This window comes from Bicyclus anynana, chromosome 1, assembly GCF_947172395.1.
Source record: "Bicyclus anynana chromosome 1, ilBicAnyn1.1, whole genome shotgun sequence".
Taxonomy (NCBI): Eukaryota; Metazoa; Arthropoda; class Insecta; order Lepidoptera; family Nymphalidae; genus Bicyclus; species Bicyclus anynana.
Window position 1 is genome coordinate 18,082,304 of NC_069083.1, and position 20,542 is coordinate 18,102,845.

General features: G+C 35.7%; 1 protein-coding gene across 4 annotated transcripts in view; it reads right to left on the reverse strand.

Moving 5' to 3' along the window:
- LOC112044283 (neuronal acetylcholine receptor subunit alpha-7) overlaps positions 1-20,542 on the reverse strand; it is a 188,516-nt gene that overhangs the window by 129,328 nt on the left and 38,646 nt on the right. The window contains exon 1 of one of the 4 annotated variants that reach the window (XR_008250921.1): positions 12,384-18,644. The exons of 2 other annotated variants lie outside the window; for them this stretch is intronic. The gene's annotated coding sequence lies outside the window, so the exon portion shown is untranslated. Of the gene's footprint in view, positions 1-12,383; positions 18,645-20,542 lie in introns of those variants that run through there. One more of the 4 variants, XR_008250922.1, reaches the window with a different exon arrangement.

The window sequence follows — 20,542 nt, forward strand, 5'->3', positions numbered from 1 at the left end:
AAAGTATTTTGAGATAGACTTCATTTCAAGCGGTCTTTTTAGCCACCTTTTTCACCACCTTTTTCAATGGGAGAAAATGGTGGCACCAAAAACGTACAGAGGTTAATCTGAGGTTATCTCCTACCGTTCTCTCGAATAACCTCGTGTTTTTCTTAATCTATATGAAACATCGTTCCACACTCCTGTTTTGGAAGAAATATCATTAATTGTCTACTTAATGAAATACAAAGGATCATAAAAGCACCATGCTCTGTTGCTAATTACGCATGGTCCACTTGCTAAATACGCACAGCATCAGAAACTCAGTTTGAAGAATAGACACAAGCCTACTTGCATGTGTATGTAATAAAATTCCAAAGGTGCTTCCTACGTTTTGTATACAGGGAATTGTTGGAGATTACTTCCTTGTCATTTGAACTATGCATGTCTCTTTCTCAAATACTTTCTCAATGCTATCGAATCGGCAGCATGTTTTGTAAGAGATATGTAGAATTAAGAATCCCGGTTCATATCGACAATTTTATCATTTACTAAGAAAATAATACGAAACGTAGATGTAGACTATATCGAAAAATTGCCCGTACCATTGAATGAATCAATGACCTTGTTTAATATAATCAGATTGCTAGCTACCTACTTCACTAACACCCTCAGCCAGTGTTTTTGTTAGTAGCAAATGCCTTTGACCACGCTTGGGCAGCGTTACTAAACATTCACCCTCTGAGGAATTCATGGTCACGAGAGGAATAGGTACTGCATTCCAATAAAAAGGAAATGTATGTCATACTACTCATATATGCTCCTAGAATCAAGCTCACCTCCTAAGCAACATTCAATAGGACAAAATGACAGCCGTTACATATTACGGAGGAAAAGAGAGATGACTTTAAATATAGAATATAACAGTTAGAATTGCAAGATCTTTATGTCTAATAACCTTAATTAGACTATCACTAAGTTCACAACAGTACACAATAGTATACGCGGCAGGAACAACAAGCATGCAAATCACTTGTTATACAACATCGCCATCTTCCTTAATTGGCGCTTTCATTACTGTAGCATAGAAAAAGTGAGTGTGAAATAGGGTATCTCGGTGACTGATCTATACTCATTAAATAAGGTACACGTAGTCCATGATTACTTGTACGTATTCCGAGATGTAACTTACGCTCAAGTTGTTTTATACGATGTGTACAGTGTGTATAGGGAATTTCCCACTTGCTTTATGGTATCGCCACCACTTACACTGATTCTCAGAGAATCATCAGAATCGGTTGACAGGAATATATTTAATAGCCTTGATAAGAGTAAGTCTTATGTCATTTGGATCTCAGATTCCGAATGCTAGCAGTACCGATAATTCTATAGAATGAAGACAAATTTATTATAATCACGACAACAGACTTAGCAGTTACAAAACTGTTAGAGGTAGTCTTCAAGAAATATGGGAAAACCTGAAATAATTTTTAAATTCCTGTCAAAACTTAAAAATCGGCTTGTGTAGTGTTTGTCTTAAAGTAAAAGTTTTAGTACATTATATGACTTAATGTCTAAGAACTGACTCAGTTTAAGTTTCTTGAATCTTCAAGTAACCTACTTAAGAGATCATAAATTTGTAAAGCATATCCTTAAATTCATGCCAAATCGTTAAGAAAGCCTAAAAATTCTATGCCACCAGTTTGGCATGTCAGTAACTTCTTAATAAGTTATTTTTTCAATAGTTATATTTTTGTAGGTACTCTCTGAAAAGCGTGTATATGACCTAACATTACTTAGTATAGGGACAACATGGTATAAAATCTGATGATTTTATTTAATTTTGGCCGAAATTTGGCTCAAAAACCGATAGAAGTATTTAATCTGGCTGGAAATTATTTGTAAATAAAATAATCACTATCATAATTTTCCTTCAGGAAATAATAAGTCTATTTCATTATTGAATGAAATAAATGAGTAAAGACGTCACGTAAGAAATCTTCATAACGACTATATCGGTCAGCAGTGTTTTTCCTAAATTTTGTGTGAATATCAATTATATGATAAAATCCTTAAAATTTATTAATATTTGTAAAATATAGTGAATAGCTGATGACATATTATGACACTTGAATGTCCAAGAGATGACAGTTTAAATAAATAATATCCACAGACAATAGATACTTATTACTGGCTACCATTCAACAAAATGCATTATTAACAACAAAATGCATTATTAACAAAATGGACTATTGTATTATGCACAGACACAGTCAAGCTTCGTTACTAGCTTGTTCTCTAAATAAAGTCTAATCGAATTAGAGATAATATTGTTATAAAAAGTTTTATTTTAATAATCACATTGGCGAAATAATATCATAACGTGGCGTCACCAGGCGAAAACAAACAGGCTCTCAATATAAAAGCTTCCAGTTACGGTCAATATTTTAATAGCAGCGTTTTACCTGAAATAAAACGCATATTAAAATACTTACCTCACTGGAAGCTTTAAGTAATTCCTGCCTGGTGATATATTGAGCCAATGAGCTAAAGTCGCGCTCAGCGATTTACGAAACTTCCCGAGCCCGACACCGCCAGGTGGCGCCACATAGCCAGACGTGACGTCAATAAAAGTACGAAAACTGGTATGAAATCGACGGAAACGGAAATGCTACTCTCAATATAAAAGCTTCCAGTGAGGTAAGTATTTTAATATGCGTTTTATTTCAGGTAAAACGCTGCTATTTTATAAATATTACTTTTTTCCTCATGACCTTTTTACATGCATCCAAAAATTCATGATAATAGATTTAGTTTTAACTCCATATATATGCGTAACAAACTGATTAGTGTTCACATTTGCAATTATAATATATCAATCCTACTAAATATAAGTTATTAGAAATAATCATCAGATAAAAGATCATAATACTCAAACGAAACCATAGATCCGCACAAGATCAAGTCCGCAAAGGAATAATAATCCCTTCTCATTCCGAATCGAAAAGCTTATAGTGTTATTAACGGGGGGAGAAAGGAAGGAGACACGATCATTAATGTAGAATCGACTTCAAAGGTCTTAGATGGATTTTAATGTTAAGTATACTCTCGCTGACTGCTGATTTGCAATTGTGAATAGTCAAGTTTGTTCAAACAAATTTATGTTATATGGTAAAATGTAACAATAGTATTCGACGGAACCAACATTTCGGATGAAAAGTATTTTTTTAATTAGACATGTAAAAGAAAATGTCGTGAATGGATTGCCTATCTATACTTATATTATAAAGCTGAAGAGTTTGTTTATTTTTTTGATAGAACGCGCTAATCTCAGAAACTATTGGTCCGATTTAAAAATTAAAACTTATGTGAACTTCTACCCTATCCCTATCATACCCTACAATACCCTACTTCTACCCTATCCCTATCATACCCTACAATACCCTACTTCTACCCTACCAATTTTTAGCTTTCTACCTTTGAAAATTGTGAATTGCTCTATACAACTTCCATCCCCCATTTTAGGGAATTGGGGGATTAGAAAGAGACAAAAAGTAACCTATGACACTCTCCGTTCCTCTCCTTTCAACTATCTCCACTTTAAAAAATCACGTCAATTCGTCGCTCCATTTTGCACACACACTTTCACATTTATAATATTAAGTATGTTTATTTTTTTTTGTTCAAATTAAACACACCTTTTTATTGCAAACTAAAACGAAGGTATAAAGTTATATGCGAATATAAAAAATTAAATATAGAAAGAAAGAAGAAAGAAGAAAGAAGATCTTTATTTTTAAGTAATGCCACATATCACATTAAATCTAAATTATATTATGGCTTAACTGTCCACATAAACAGTGGAATTCTCTATAATATGTGGCATAACCTAGAAAAAGGCCTCAACTCAGCATTTTGTCGCATACTTTCAATAAAAAAAGTATATAGCACTGATTTTCACTTAGGACACAGTCAAAGTGCCGCCACGCACACAGTTCAACATCCTATGTAAACTATTAAAGACAATTATTATATACTTAATATGATGCACAATTGCACATAGGTACCTGATTCACAGGATGATCTTTCAAGTTGGGTAAATAGAATAGCTAAATAATACTGAATAGGAAATAGTAATTAACAATTACTTTGTCAAGTATCTGTATCGTAGTAGAGGTAATGAATGAATAAACGCTCTCCCCGGACCTAATGGATGTTGGTAATGATGTAGCGAGATCTCTCCATTATCATTACTAAGCTGTTACGAGTATATCCAGGAAGGATTTGGGTACAGTGGCGTGCAGGGTATTAACTAGGATAGGCACTAGACATGCAAATTATGCAAACTGGAAAATTCTTTTTCATTTCTCATACTCGGAAAGTAGTGTTGTTTTGTTCTGAGTATTGGGTGGAAAATGCTGCTTCCCTACACAGAGAGGGAATAACTCATACAAATTACTTCCCACCTAAGGGCCGAAATGAACTTTAAAAATAGAACTCCTGTCATTAGATGTGAAGAGTTTTATGTTTTTTTTTTCTAATTTTTCCACAACTAAATTCGGGGACAGGCAAAGATCGTTGACCATACAGCCTGTTCAGACGTCAATGAAGTTCTAGAGGAAAACTTTTATGTAGAAAGTAAAGTAATTATAAAAAAAATGCTACAGCCATGTGTATGCCAAGCAGTCGTCCAATTTGACGTCTGTTTTACCGACGGCGACGTTCCAAGAGCGGGCCAAATAAATAGACAATAATTATAATTTCCTCGTAATCGAAATGAAATTTTCTCATATTCGAAATGAAAAGTAGAGTGTTTAACACGGGTAAAAGAATCTACTATATGAGCTTGTAAGGCATTCCCGACATAGCTCAACATCGTGATGTTTGGAAGTCCCTACATAAGACCTATATCCTGCAGTGGACGTCCATCGGCTGATATGATGATGACGATAATGAAGGCATGCCCCGTGTAGGTTTTTTTGCACATATGCGGCGCATTGTTTGAAATGTTGTCGTCTATAAATTATCATTAAGTATATTATGCGTTTATTACTACAATACAGTCTCACAATAAGTTGATTATAAAACTAGTAGATAAGAGGAAATGTTCACAATAAAATATGGGAGTTTGATATTAAATGATTATGAACCACGGCTAAAACTCACGTGATATTACGTCGGAGTATGCCCGAATTTTAATCGGGATCATGGATGGTTGCTGCCCACAGCGTGGAAACCGCTATTTTTTTCATTGTCACATACAACAAACTTGGAACAAGATAGCATTAGTTCGGTTTGCTTACAAGAAGACGAGTCTAATGAAGATGACATTAATGAACCGTCGGAGAGTGTAACGGAACCTTCACTCCCCACCACTCAACCCCTCTCCGCGCGCGCAATGCGTGCAGCAGCGCGTCGCGCAGCCGCTTCGCAGTTTGGATCGTGCCGCGATGCAAGAACCAGCTCATGACTAAGGGCCCCGTATGGGTTCGATTCTAGTCGGGCATACTCCGACGTAATATCACGTGAGTTTTAGCCGTGTTTCATAATCATTTAATATGAATAACACTCACGATAGTTTAAATTCTAAAAGAGAGTTTGATAATTTATGTTGAACTTTTCGTACTCAGATATAGATGTTGCTGGAAAGAACTTTGCAAATTACTAATGTAAATATTTTTAAGAAGAACCAAAATATTGTATTTTGTGAGTTAACAAGTTTGTATCTTGTGGCAAAATGAGAATTTTGAACTCAAATTTGAAATTGAACTAATAATATGAAAGAAGTAAAAGCTGTAGGATCAAGTTCAATGAGAATATTCAAAGACATAATCATCGGTTTCAACGACTTCAAACAATAGGCCATTTTCTTCATTTGCAATTCTGAATTCGGTCTCGCACTAATGCAGGGGATAGAATGGCATCCTTTGTAATTTTGAAACAGGACTTACTTCACATTACAAAAAAGGAGCTCTTCGTAATGGGCTCATTTTACAACGTCAATTTGTGAAAGAAAATTTTTAAAGCTTAAAGTAGCTATTTTGTAACTATAATCATTTGAATGACCCTAATTTAAAGGTCATCTATTAAACTAGAGCCCATTCAAAAATACATACAAAAATAATTGATAAACATAAAAAATAGTCCCGTTTTTTGGAAAAAACTTACTTTGCAGTATAAAAAATTTAACTTTCATTACTTGAAACAACTATTAAAAAATAATTACCAAGTTTATAATCAATGCTTAAGTAATTTTTCAGCACATGGTATGACTAAACTGCACTGAAGGCAGGGATTTTTGTATTTTGTACAAAAATCAACATAACTTAAAAACCGTAAAATTTCGGCTTACATATATTGCGTTATTTTAGTAGGCCTTGATGTCAGCTATCACCCTGTGGAGTATATCGTACTATTTATGGGACACCCTGTATATATAAAACAAAGACTGGTTTATTACAAAACTTGAAACTCGAGACCAATTTTCATAATTTTTGATTCGTTGGATTTGTCACCACCAAGAATAGCAGTACATTTTAAAAACAATGAAAACTCTTCGAATACAGTATAATATATGGATTTAAAAAAAAAACCTAAAGATATAAACAAAGTTGTTCTATTTTAGAATTTAAACTATCGTGAGTGTTATTCATATTATTGGGGGGAAGTTGTTCTATAGTAATCGTTTAAGTGGTGAAATACTATTGATATTTTGTGAGCGGGTAATGGAAATTACTGGACTCCACGCGAACGATATCACATGCTTCCGCTAGTAAATAATACCTAAAATAAATAATATACAATAGAAATTGTAATTGAACGATGCAGAACGAACGGAGAGCGTGGTTTCGAATCTGGTCTAGAGCATGCAACTTTTTAGTTGTGTGCATTTTAAGAAATCAAATACGTGTCTCAAACGGTGAAGGAAAACATCGTGAGGGCACCACCATACCTGAGAATTTTATTGTATCTCTACGTGTATGAAGTCTGCCAATACGCATGAAAGGGCCTAAGTCCTCTCATTCTGAGAGGGCTTAGGCCCTTTCATGATCAGCAACGAGCTAAATATGATTAGTGATGATGCAGGCGGATTAAGACCCGTATTTGGAAGGCCCATATCCAGCAGACTAACAATGGACTCCGTTGTCCGTTATACTATGATAATAATGATGAAAAAAGCACATCAGTAATTCATTCTTATTTGAACTGAGATAAATTTGAATCACAAATTCGAATTATGATAGAAATGGGTTAACAAGAAACACGGATTTAATTTACAAGACAAAAAGCTCTTCCAATATAAGACATTATATTTAAAGAGCTTTGTGAGTTGAATACCAAAGGATTTAAAGATATCAAAGGAGATAAGGAATCTACTTAACAGAACTCATGTAGCTTTCTGTTTTATACTCTATTGAGAATTATATTTATGGAAATAATCCAAAACATGACACTCGTTCCATTTCATTAGACCTTACTCTCTAGAGGCAGTTACTGCTATATTTTGAGTCCGTAATGTTACTTACGAGTAGGTATAGTTATTTTAATAGTTCAAACTTAACAGATATTTTTATGGAATATATGCTTCGATTGCTGCTATGCTCGCTTATTGTTAATTTTTATAATATTTTAAATCAACTACAACAAAAAGAGATGTGTTCAAAAAATAAAACATCATCATTATTAGAAAAGAAAGAAAATTCGGCAGGTTTTTCCACATCACTAATGAGGCATTTTTCCACTAGTAAGCGAAAAAACTGATGGTATGGAATAGATATGACAGTAATCCAACAAGCGGATTTCGATTTTACGGATTTTGATCAACCCACAGTTTCGAACAACGTCACCTTTTAGTGTAATTGTAACTTGAACTAACGTTATGTGAAATTTATTCCAAATTCTCCATACATCTACATATTACAGAGATCCCCGAAATGTGGTTTGGTAGGTTGTCTGTGTAAGAATCCGATTTGCAATTGTAAACTGAGGGCAAGGGATCGATAGAGGGCGGCGCAGGTAATAGGAAAATGTAAATGAGCAAGCTAACTGTGGATTACGTCTCTCCTAATATTACGAAAAGGTTGCTACTGCTTTGGGGGGAAATTGAAGTTGTTCAGTATTCATTGATAAAGTTATTTATACTGAATGTCAGAAATCTAAAATCGGATATAAAAAGTCATCATCTAAATCAACATAATAAAAATTAGAAGTCTATAAACTTGTGTGAGAGTTATTATACGTTGTAGTAACTCAGGACCTGTATTCGCTAACTACTAAAATTAAAACCGCCGCACTCGTTTGACATTTATTAGTTTTTTATAGAACATACGCTACAGAATATGTTTTATAACCCGAAAGAAACTTCTCTCGTTACACCTATAGGGACTTTAACCGCGACGTCCTAGGTCGTGCTAAGAAAAATTGATTTCTCCTTTTTCCAAGAAACTTTTTAGTGAATATCATGATCGTGAAATTGGTAGAGAAAAGAAACAGTGTAACACGTTCATGAGTTAGTGACCACTTTAAGCCGGATTTACATTTGTCTAACGTGTCATGTCGTGACGCATTAGAACAGAATCGGTATCATATGTTTTATATGACAAGTTTACACTTACGTGCTATGACAATGTATGATACCGATTCTGTTCACGACACGACACGTCAGACAAATATAAATCCAGCTTAGTGATATATTAAACAAAAAAGATATGGCAAATATTCTTTTTGAATTTAATAACGATAGCTAACGTAATAATGTCAGACACAAGCTCGGTTGACTATATCCTCCGAGGAACCTAGATTATTTATTATCCCAGCAGTTGGTCCTGAAACAAAAAGCTATCAATAACATTTTATGAGTTCATGTAATTACTACAGCTGCCCTCACAGACGTGCAAGGATCTTCCATTATCGCAATAAACAACCAAATCAATACACCGGCGGGAGCGAAAACGTTTAATTACAGTTTACGGTTATGTTATCTTTTATTACCGCCGTCTCGCGGCACTGCATTATAGGAACGGGCAATGGGAGCAGAAATATAACTTTTATATATTTACATCGACATTACGGAAATTTTATGTTAACTGAATGTTAAATAAGCAAACGTTCGTTCTAGAAATAAACACAAAGTTTGGACGCCTTAATAATTCAACGGTTTAGCTAATGGTACCGAAATACTCACAGAACATTCAACGCTATACTACAGAATACTACTGAATACGGTTATCTCGATTATATAACAGATTTTTCTTAAAATATTCTAGTTCCCTTCCAATCCCGACAGTGAAAATCTTGTCTTTTTGTCTTGGTATGTACCTACTTGGTATGTTGGTACCCTAAATATTTGTTTAATTATGTTGGATAACTTCAAAATAAGTTTAAATTTATTTTGGAATAAATTACCAAATTTTTTATTAGCAATTAAAAAAGGGCAAGATATATATTTTTTTAATATTTTGTCTGTTCGTCGTAACAGCTCAACGGCATTTGATGTAGTTGTCACAAGAAGATTAAGGTAATATTTAACATTGCTTCATTAAAAAGTAAAAATAAAAATGAAGTTTTACATAGGACAGATTATAGGAGTTAGGCACTTATTTGGCCCAAAGGATAAGTCTTGCCATCCAGGGGCGTATTGGGCACCTTGCCTATGGGTGAACAATTAGATGGTGCGTATATAATATAATTATTTTATTTATTTAAAATTTAGATTTTATTATTCGTTTGATTCTTAGTCTTAATTTAATTTATTTGAAAATTTCAATACATAACTTTAAACTCTGGATTAACACATAGGCTACCTTTCATCCCGGAAAAATCCATGGTTCCCGCGGGATTTGTAAAAAACTGAATTCCACGCTGAAGTCGCGGGCGTTCGCTAGTTTATTATAAATCTTGAAATAGAAAATACACATGAGGACATAAGAATAAAATTATCCCAAAAAATACGGATTTTAGCGAAAGTATTTGCGTGCGTCAGCTTGTCGTTGATACAAATGATCGAGAAAAGTATATTTTATGTAAGCGAAAATTACGCTTTGTAGATTTGCTTATTTTCCGCGGACACCTCTCTATGCGGTAACATCAAAGTCCAACAACAGCCTCGGGCGGTTTCTGTTTCATCAACTTAATTCGATATTAAGAATTGTGGAGCGCCGCGAACGACAGATCAAAGATATACTTTCTCTTTGACCGGTCGAGGAGAAACCAAACGGTTGATCGGTTTGTTTATTTATTTCATTTCAAAAAATCACAGCTATGTTGATACATTGAAAACATAAAATCTTGTTAACAAAAATATAACTGACTGCAAAGATGCATAACTCCATCAATATAAATCGTTATATGGGCCCTTCCATACTAAAGAACGCACAATTTTATGTCATTACTCAAAGACGTGCACGCACATCTTATCTTAGTACGTAACAAGCGCATGCTGTGAGTGGACGTGGACTTAAAAATATATTTACTGTTTTTTCTTATTTTAATCCCTTAATTATACCTTCGTGTTCATTTTGGAAGTGTAAAAACACAAGCCACAACATAAATAAAAGAGAAATGTGTTACAAGTGATGACGTACTCAATGTGCGAAACCAATGACAATTCCGTGACCTATCTAACGATCTACGATCGATGCATTGCTCTAAAAAAAGAAAAATAACCGATTGATAAAACCTATGTCCTTTTTATCGATCGGTTTAAAAGCGGTGCTATGCAAATAGGCTCCTAAGATTTATTTTGGTTTTTTGGCGCCGCCTTCAAATCGATCAATAGGAAGGACAAAGGTACAATAATATTTTCGCTTTTTAGTGTAATGCATTTTTGAAGTCGGTTAAATCTTTTGTTAAAAAGATTTTAATTTACTGTTTCATTGTGTGCTAGCATCGTAACCGTAAACGTCACAGTTTTGGCAATTTCGGTCACTTATTTCAGTTATTTTGATTTTAACACAAAATTACCTTTTAATTTAACCTATTTTCGTGAAATTTAAATGGGACCAATCTGAAAGTATACTCTTTCCAACAAAAAAAATTTTACAAAATTGGTTAATACATGACGAAGTTATGAGGTAACAAACATAAAAACAGAATAAAAGCATACGCGTCGAATTGAAAACGTCCTCGTTTTTTTGAAGTCGGTTAATAACAAAGTTAATAGACATAAACATTACAAAAAAACAAATAATCGATAATGTAATGTTATCTGTCATACAAACAAACAAAAACACGTTTGATATTAGCTTTCCTAAAGTTTGAATATCGTTTACATACCTATTGACTAGCAGACGCCCGCGAATTCGTCCTCGTAGAAAACCCTAACAATTACCCTTACTGTAGTTATTTGAAGAACAGTATTTTTATATAATACTAGTGGACGCCCGCGACTTCGTCTGCGTGAAATTCAGTTTTTCACAAATCCAGCGGGAACAATGGGTTTTTCCGGGTTGAAAAGTAGCCTATGTGTTAATTCAAAGTAAAATCGATTTCCATTCCAAATTTCAGATAAAACGCTTCAGTAGCCGCAGTGTAAAAGAGGAACAAACATACTTACACATTTACACACTTTCACACTTACACACAAACTTTCGCCTTTATAATTAATATTAGAGTGTGATTTCCATAACTTTTTAATAAACAATATTACTTATTTATTTATTTAAATTCTAACAATTTCTGTAAATATTTTTGAACACCAACATTAATTTTATATTCCACCAAGTTTATATCTCTTCAAAGCAACCCTGTCTGACAAAATACAGTAAGATAACACAAGTAATTAACGAAATAAAACAAAAAGTGATTACAACAGTATTACAGTAACAAAGGAGTCTTGGCTGACGTAATCACAAAACAAAATGGCGGAGGCGTGTGATTCGGAACAAATGGAGCGCTGAAGGGATCCACGCGAACAATCATATCTAAGCAACGCTAACGTAGCAAAAATAATATTTTTCTTTAATAATAGAACACGCAACGATTTCTCGTTTGTTATGTTTAGAAGAACATAACCTTTAAACGTGCTATTAATTGTGGTTTGAGCCCTGATTTGTGATTAATAGACCTTTGTTAATTTATGATATACATATTTATAAATAAGGGTTCCGTTTTGTACTACGTACGTTCGGAACCCTAAAAATTACTTCATACTTAGACGGTTGAGGGTCTGGATCCTTAAAAACTGCTACCTCCCAAAGCCATCACGGTTCAAACTCCGTATTTGGCTACCGTACTTACTTACTCGTATGGTAGGAGCATGAGCTGACAAACTTCATGAGCAAAAACATGAGCTTTTTAGAAATTCTTCCCCTAAGGGGAGTTCCCACAGGACTGTAAAACTCTAACATTCGCAGGCTGGTGTGGAAATAGGTGAACTTTGGAGACAAAGGATCTCGTGAACTGACCTTGTGAAGCAGCAAATCTCACAGGGCTGCTAGGCGCCTTCGACAGCTCATAGAAGCCCACCAATGCACAACACAACACATATTATAGTTTTTAATAATCACTGATTTAGAAAGCGCGCGAGCCAATTTATGCGTAGTTATCAGGCGGCGAACATTGATTGACTAATTTGATCGAAGCGTCTGGCGTTGCGGGTTGCAATTGTCTCCCTCTCACGAGAATAAGGAAATGGAAAAGGTAGGAGAAGAAGGGAGACAAGTATATATCTGTAATGTGTGTGTATGGCGTTAACATTTATCCCCCGGGCTGAGGCAAAGCCTTCAGGAAAATAAAAGTTTGCTATGATGCGATAGCGTATAAATAATATAATAAAGTTGTAAGAAAAGACTAACTATAAATTAAAAATAAACATTAATTAATTAGGTTAAAGCGTTAATATTAAAGTGCGAATATTATTGAAGAGGTAGAGGGCAAAGCCTTACTACAGCTCTCGTATAGTAACCAATTCTGGTCTTAACTCTAGCGGCTCGTACGATACCGTCTCTACCGGGATAGAGCTCCTCTACTATGGCTAGAGGCCAACTAAGAGGCGGTGAGTTATCGTCTCGTATAATGACAATACATCCTACTTTAATCGGATTTGATGGAGTGTTCCATTTTTGTCTACTTTGAAGCGAAGTTAGGTATTCACGGTTCCATCTGTCCCAATATGATTGGACCAGTTTTGACAACAACTGATAGCGAGTAAGCCTGTTCTGAGGTACGTCCGTAAGGTCCTCAGCCGGTAAGTATTTAAGTGGTGTTATATTCAAAAAATGCGATGGTGTTAGAGCAGTGAGATCGGAAGGATCTGAACTTAATACACAGAGCGGGCGACTGTTCATTATTCCTTCAATTTGAATAAGGACAGTGTTGAGCTCTTCGTATGTCAAAATTTGATTTCCAATGACCCTAAATAGATGGGTTTTAACAGATTTAATGTTACTCTCCCATATTCCACCGAAATGCGGAGCGTAAGGGGGGTTTCTTTGAAATTGTATGCGCAAATCTGCTAAATGTTGGTCTAAAAATTTATCCTTTGACAAAAGCTCGTGAATTTCCTTCAGACATCTATCCGCTTTAACAAAAGCGCCTCCCGAGTCGCTTCTTATTAAGGAAATAGGGCCCTTTCTAGAAATAAATCTTTTAAAAGCGTTTAAAAATGACTCTGTACTTAAATCGCTCACTAGCTCTAGATGTAGAGCTTTTGTAGTTAAGCAAACAAATAGGCACAGGTAAGCTTTTATACTTTTTACACCGCGGCGGCGATAAGGCGTTATGTAGAGGGGCCCTGCGAAATCAACGCCCGAGAAAACGAAGCTTTTTGCTTCGCTTACGCGATAGGGGGGCAGGTCGCCCATTACAGGGAAGGTATTTTTTGGCTTAAGCTTGAAACAACGATTACAGCTTTGTACTCGTTGGCGTACCATGTTACGAGCGGCGATAACCCAATAATTTTGGCGTAATAGAGCAAGCAATAGAGCAGGCCCTGCGTGTGTATTCTGCCTATGAAAATAATCTACGAGCAAGTGCACTATGCGATCTTTAGACGGAAGGACGACTGGGTGCATCTGCGAATATCCCAATTGTGACTGAGACAGTCGGCCTCCAACACGTATAATTTTATTTGAATCTAGGAACGCATTGAGCTTTCGCAAAGCTGGGCTATTAATATTTAAACAATGCCTTTTTTGTATAGCTCGTAAAATGTAATTTTCAGCAATTTCTAAATCAGCGACAGTAATATTGCCTTGCGATTTTAATGTTTTAGTAAAGCGAAGCACATACACCCAAGAGTGTATGAATTTATTCCAATTTGACATGCGCATCGCGGAGTTATAATATAAATCGGTACTTTCATTATCTGTACAGACTTTAGCGGTTAAAGAAATAAGCGTTTTATGTTCAGGTAGTTCATCGATAGCGTGAGAATGACATTCATTGATTGGCCATTCTTTGAAAGGAAGCGTGGCCCACGGAGGACCGTGAAACCAAAGCGTATTATTTATAAACTTAGCGGGTAAAATAGGGCGTGATATTATATCGGCGGGATTTTCTTTACCAGAAATATGGAACCAGTTTTCAGCTGGAAGATTAGCGGATTTATAGCGGCGATTCTATTTGCAACAAAGGTTTGAAACCTATGTGCAGGCGAGCGGACCCACGAAAGTGCGATCGTGGAGTCAGAAAAAGCGTATATTTTATTTATTGTTACGCGTTCACTTATTGAGTCATTTACAGCGACAATTAAATTTGATAATAAAAGATTAGCGCAAAGTTCGAGTCGCGGTAAAGACACATTGCCTTTAGGGGAAGCTACTCTAGACTGCGAACAGAGTAATGTGATTTGACCGTCACCTGATTCACTAGAGCTTACGCGCAGGTAAATTACAGCTCCGTAACACTTTTCACTAGCATCTGCAAACCCTATAAGCGAAATATTGTTTGTGGTTTGAAAAATACCTATATGTCGCGGAATCTGCAACCTTTCTAACAAATGTAGCTCGCGTTGTAACTGAAACCATTGGTCACTTATACTAGAAGAAACTTCTTCGTCCCAGTGTAGATTTTGTTTCCAGCATTCTTGCACTAATAATTTTAATAAGGCGGTTACAGGACCCAATAAAGAAAGCGGATCGAAAAGGCGGGCGGTGACGGACAGAATAATGCGTTTGGTGCACTTATATTCTGTAGGTACATTTACTTTAAACGTAAAAACATCATCGTTAGGCTCCCATTGTAAGCCAACTATTTTTGTACTAGCGGTTATTGAGTGTTCATCAAACTGAACGATGTTAGGCGAGCGTAATTCAGGCGGAATTTCTTGAAGTAAGCGAGTATTATTTGATATCCATTTTGTTAATTTAAAACCACCAGCGTTGAACAGATTAACGAGCTCATAGTAAAGGTTCGTAGCATCTTCTAAAGAAGGGACGGAGGAGACGAAATCGTCCATATAGAAATGCCGTCCAGCTGCCCAAGCGCCTGCTGGATATCGTGAGCGTTCATCGTTAGCTAGTTCTTTAATCACACGCATCGCGAGGTATGGTGACGCTGACAGACCGAAAGATACACAATTAAATTCATACGTATCAATAGGATCATTTGAATCGAACCTATACAGAATACGCTGATAACGATGATCTTCTGGTTTAAGTTTAATTCTAAAATACATTTTTTCCACGTCAGCACTTAAAGCGACAGAATACAGGCGTAGATTAAGTAGTAGATCAAAAATATTGCTTTGTAGATTTGGACCTGTATATAACAAATCGTTAAGCGATTTTCCTGAAGTGGTTTTACATGAGGCGTTCAAAACAATACGCGTTTTGGAGGTTTGCTTGTCAGGCCGACAGACAGCACGATGCGGAATATAATAAGAATTAATATTGCGTGAGGATTGGCTAACTTTATTAAGATAACCTTCATCTATGTAAGATTTAAGGGTCGCGTTGTAATCGGAGCGTAGCGATGGATTATTATTAAATTGTTTTTCTAAGCGTAATAAACAGCGTTTAGCAATTGCAAATGAATCACCAAGTAATTTGGTATCATATTTGAAAGGAAGGGAGACAATATAACGACCTGACGATATATCGCGCGAAATATTATCTGAAAAAATGCGTTCGCAAGCGGAATCATCCTGACTTACATGTATCTTAGTAGGTACTGAGTCCAGTTCCCAAAAGCGTTGCGTTAATTTATCTAAATACGATTCAGTATTTTCAGAGAAAATATGAAAAGATTTTTCTTTTGAATGCGAGGGCGTTAAGTAGCTTGCTTTTCCCATTAAAATGTAGCCTAGTGTAGTTTGAATAGCGGCCACGGACGAATCAGGGTGTGCTACCTTATTATTTTCTAAAAGAAATGGAAATAATTCATTTCCGATAAGGCAATCAATATCACCAGGCGAATAAAATTCCTCATCAGCGAGAGGTAATCCTTTTATATGATGTAAATTATTTAAATCTATAATATCATTTGGAATATTTCGCGAAATTGCATCCATAACGCAAGCCTTTATAGAATATTTACATCTATTTTGTAAGCGAGATTCAAACGTTAAAAATGCGTGTCCCTGTGCGTTCACTTGATTGTCACCTAAAGCGTGTAGTGTCGTATTAGACTTATTAATTTTTAAGTTTAATCGATTACAAAGCGATTTAGTTACTATATGACACGAACTACCGGTGTCTAACAGCACTCGCATCTTAAAACGTTCACCAGCATTGTTATAAACATATACTACTGCAGTCGGAAGTAACACTGTCGTATCTTTCGTCTGTATTTTTAAAGAATGAAGTGACGCGTCGCTCCCGGCGGCGGCCGGCGGGCGACTGAAGTTGGTAGGCACATTCCGCGCGAGCGCCGGCGATTCGGTCGATCCCACGTAACGTCGAGTGCTATCGCACTCGGTCAGCGGTTGCGCGTGCGCGGGCTGCGGGGGGGCAACATTTTTACAGAGGAGCGTTGACACTTGCGCGTGGCTATGTTTCACGGGTTCGATTCCCGAATGCAATTTCGAATGGTGTGCAGCCCCACAGAAGCATCTTATCTTACTTCTCCAATTTTCTAGTACATGAAATCCACTTAAACAATTAATACATAATTTGTTAGACCAAACAAATTGTATCTTAGATTTTGGATCGCGTTCATTGAATTTATTACATCTGAAAAGATGATGATCCTGTTCGCAATCAGGACATCTTTGAGTTTGAAATTGCCTATTATGATCAGACGTACTAGGTTTATTATAATCTACGTGAAGCGAGCGAGCGTGCGGCGTTCGGTTTATTTGTTTTGCGTTTACCTTCCAATTTTGTTTAGAAGTCTGCGGCGATGAGTTACGTAACGTGTATATTTTGTTTTGTTCTTTGACAAATTCTACTAAAGACGCGAAAGATGGTATTTTCTCACTACGATGCGTTTGCTCGAATAGCATTACAGTTTCCTTGTCTAACTTATTCAAACCTATATGTAAAAATATAAAGTCCGTTAAGTCAGAAATACCTAATAATGATAATGCGGCTTGTGCAGAACAAAATTGCTCAATAAATAATTCTAATGAGTTTTGCGTTAGCGTATGAGTACTTTTGAAATTCAATATTTGTTCTAAATACATTGATCCTAGCGTTCTTTTGTCTTCATATTTTTCGATAAGCGAATTCCAAATTAATTCATAGTTACTGGCTACCGGTTGTATCCCAGAACAAACTAACAAGGCTTTTCCTGATAATTTGCCTAATAAATATTGTATTTTTTCGGCGTTACATAAGTTTTCGTTGTTGTGTATAAGCGTTTTAAAGTTTTCATAAAAAGCAGACCAATGCGTTGGATTTCCGTCAAAACCCCTTAACTCCAAAGCAGGCAGTTTTTTGAGGAGATCTAAATTGTGCGTTTTATTTCGTGCCAATTTAGATAATATATCTGATTCAACACTTTTAATGTGACAGAATAGTTCGTCAAAAGAAGTTAAAGTATCAAAATTAATAAGCGATTTAGGGTTGGCTTTTAAGTTAGATATATTCAGTTGGTCTGTAACCGACACGTAATCACTTCTTAAATTGTCTAAACATTTAAGTCTAATTAAAAAGTTTTTGATGGTTACGTCATCTTTTAAATTTTGCGACAAATCGTACAGGGTTTGTATATGCTTATAAAAACTTTGTTGCTTCGCTTGAAGCAAGCGTATTTCTAACTGCAAATCTTCTTTCTCGGCCATTGTTAGAATTTAAAAGAAAATGGCGTCGTGGCGTTAGCGGCGTGTGGCGTGTGTGTAGCGTGTAAATGTATGTAAAAGTATGTAAATATAGCGGATTAGGCGTAGAAATGAAAGAAATAAATAAATAGCGGGAATAGAAAGTATATCCGGCTCGAAGGACCAAAAAATATGGTGTGGAAATAGGTGAACTTTGGAGACAAAGGATCTCGTGAACTGACCTTGTGAAGCAGCAAATCTCACAGGGCTGCTAGGCGCCTTCGACAGCTCATAGAAGCCCACCAATGCACAACACAACACATATTATAGTTTTTAATAATCACTGATTTAGAAAGCGCGCGAGCCAATTTATGCGTAGTTATCAGGCGGCGAACATTGATTGACTAATTTGATCGAAGCGTCTGGCGTTGCGGGTTGCAATTGTCTCCCTCTCACGAGAATAAGGAAATGGAAAAGGTAGGAGAAGAAGGGAGACAAGTATATATCTGTAATGTGTGTGTATGGCGTTAACACAGGCTATTATCTCTATACTCTTTAACTCCGTAACTACTGAACCGATTTGGCTGAAATTCGAAACGAAGACTGATAATAAATACCCTGGATTAACATAAAGGCTCGCTTGATGTTGTCAGTTCACCTCAGCGAGTCGCAGGGATTCGCTGAATGCAGGTGGCTCAGTATCGTGATGTTTGGAAGTCCCTACAAAAGGCCTATGTCCTGCAGCGGACGTCCATCGGCTGATATGATGATGATGAACATATAGGCTACTTTTATCCCGAAAAAATCCACGTTTTCCACAGAATTCCACGAGGACGAAGTCGCGGGCTTTCGCTAGTACAGTATATTCCTCGTATATTGTAGATTGAAATGGTACTTACTACCCACATTTTTCTTTGCCGGAAAGTTTTCCTTTTGTTCGGGAATTTTTAGTTTTGCACTTTTTTCCCGTTCGCTCATTGCTCTCATTAATCTGATATGATTTAAGAGTTCCCGAGATCCGCTGAATTACTCCACAATGGCTAAGGAATAGAACTTTAATGGTAGCCACATGATTTATGGGAGATGGATAAAGTAACCGTGTTTTTAGGGTTCTCTTTTACTGAGTTTGTTATGTTAAAAGACCCTTATCTGGCTATTAAGCCAAAAGATATAAACTACTTTTATCCCGACACACGAGGACACGATTAGTCTTTCTAGGATAGTATTGGTGAGTGATTAATTTGAAGAACAAGGGCTACATCTATTACATACCGAATAACACTTCAAAACCCGAATATTTCTTCAATCTCATATCCGTGCATAATATAGAAATATTTTATCTCAATGGTGAAATAATGAGTTACTAGATTTTATTATTCAAATTAAATTACATTCTCCATGCAACAGTTTTTCCGTAAATGGGTAAAGAAACTTCCGCGCTTGTACTCATAATATGGAATCGCAATTTGTAATATTTTAATATTTTTAAGTATTTAACCATTCGCTAGTCCACCTGGAAAGAGAAGCGTCGGCAGACCAACTAAAAGGTGGGCTGATGACATCATTATCAAAACAGGGCGAGAATGGTTGTCTCTCGCAAAAGATAGAGATTACTGGAAGAAGAAAGAGGAGGCCTTCACCCAAACGGGATCCACATCACAAGAAGATAACTAACCATACTAACATTAGATTAATATATAGATATAATTATAATTTAAACTAACACACCTAACAAACGTTTGAAATGTAAATTGATGTGGAAATAAAAGGCTTTTTTATTATTATTATTAAGGTTAAATTTGGTTCAAATATAGAAAATAACAAGTTTCTAATCGAAGTAATTTTTGACAAAGTTATGAAAGTTTATATAAAGAAAAATGTATATTTATTTATAGTATTATTTACAGATAAAATTAACATCAATTATAAATTAAATGATTAAACTAAAGAGACATACGGAACTCATTTCTAAAGCCCAACTCGCTGTTGTCATTCTATGCTCCTATAATATGTTTCTTCAACGCAATAGATTACGTCGGTGTTAAATGTACTTGCCCTTTTTGCGAAAGGTTCATTGTTTTGGAGCTGGGAATTGTTTTTTTTTTCGTATTTTTATTGGGGTATTGTGTTGTTTCCGGAATTGCGGAAAGTTGCGTTGAGTTGGCAAGATTAATTGCATCGGAAACGGTGCGTAACGGCATAGTGTAGCGAGCGTACAGTAGAGCTGCTGTAAGTGAAATACACAATCAAGGGAATAAATAAGTTGAATACATGACTTTAAAAAAAAAAGAATTCATGACTTACTAAAAGTTGTATATGACCGTTGAGCAAATTTGCTGGAGTTTTGATATGTAGAATTGTGGGACCATTTTAAAAATTAAATCAACGTCATGAAACCTAACTAACCAGCTCAATCAAGACACA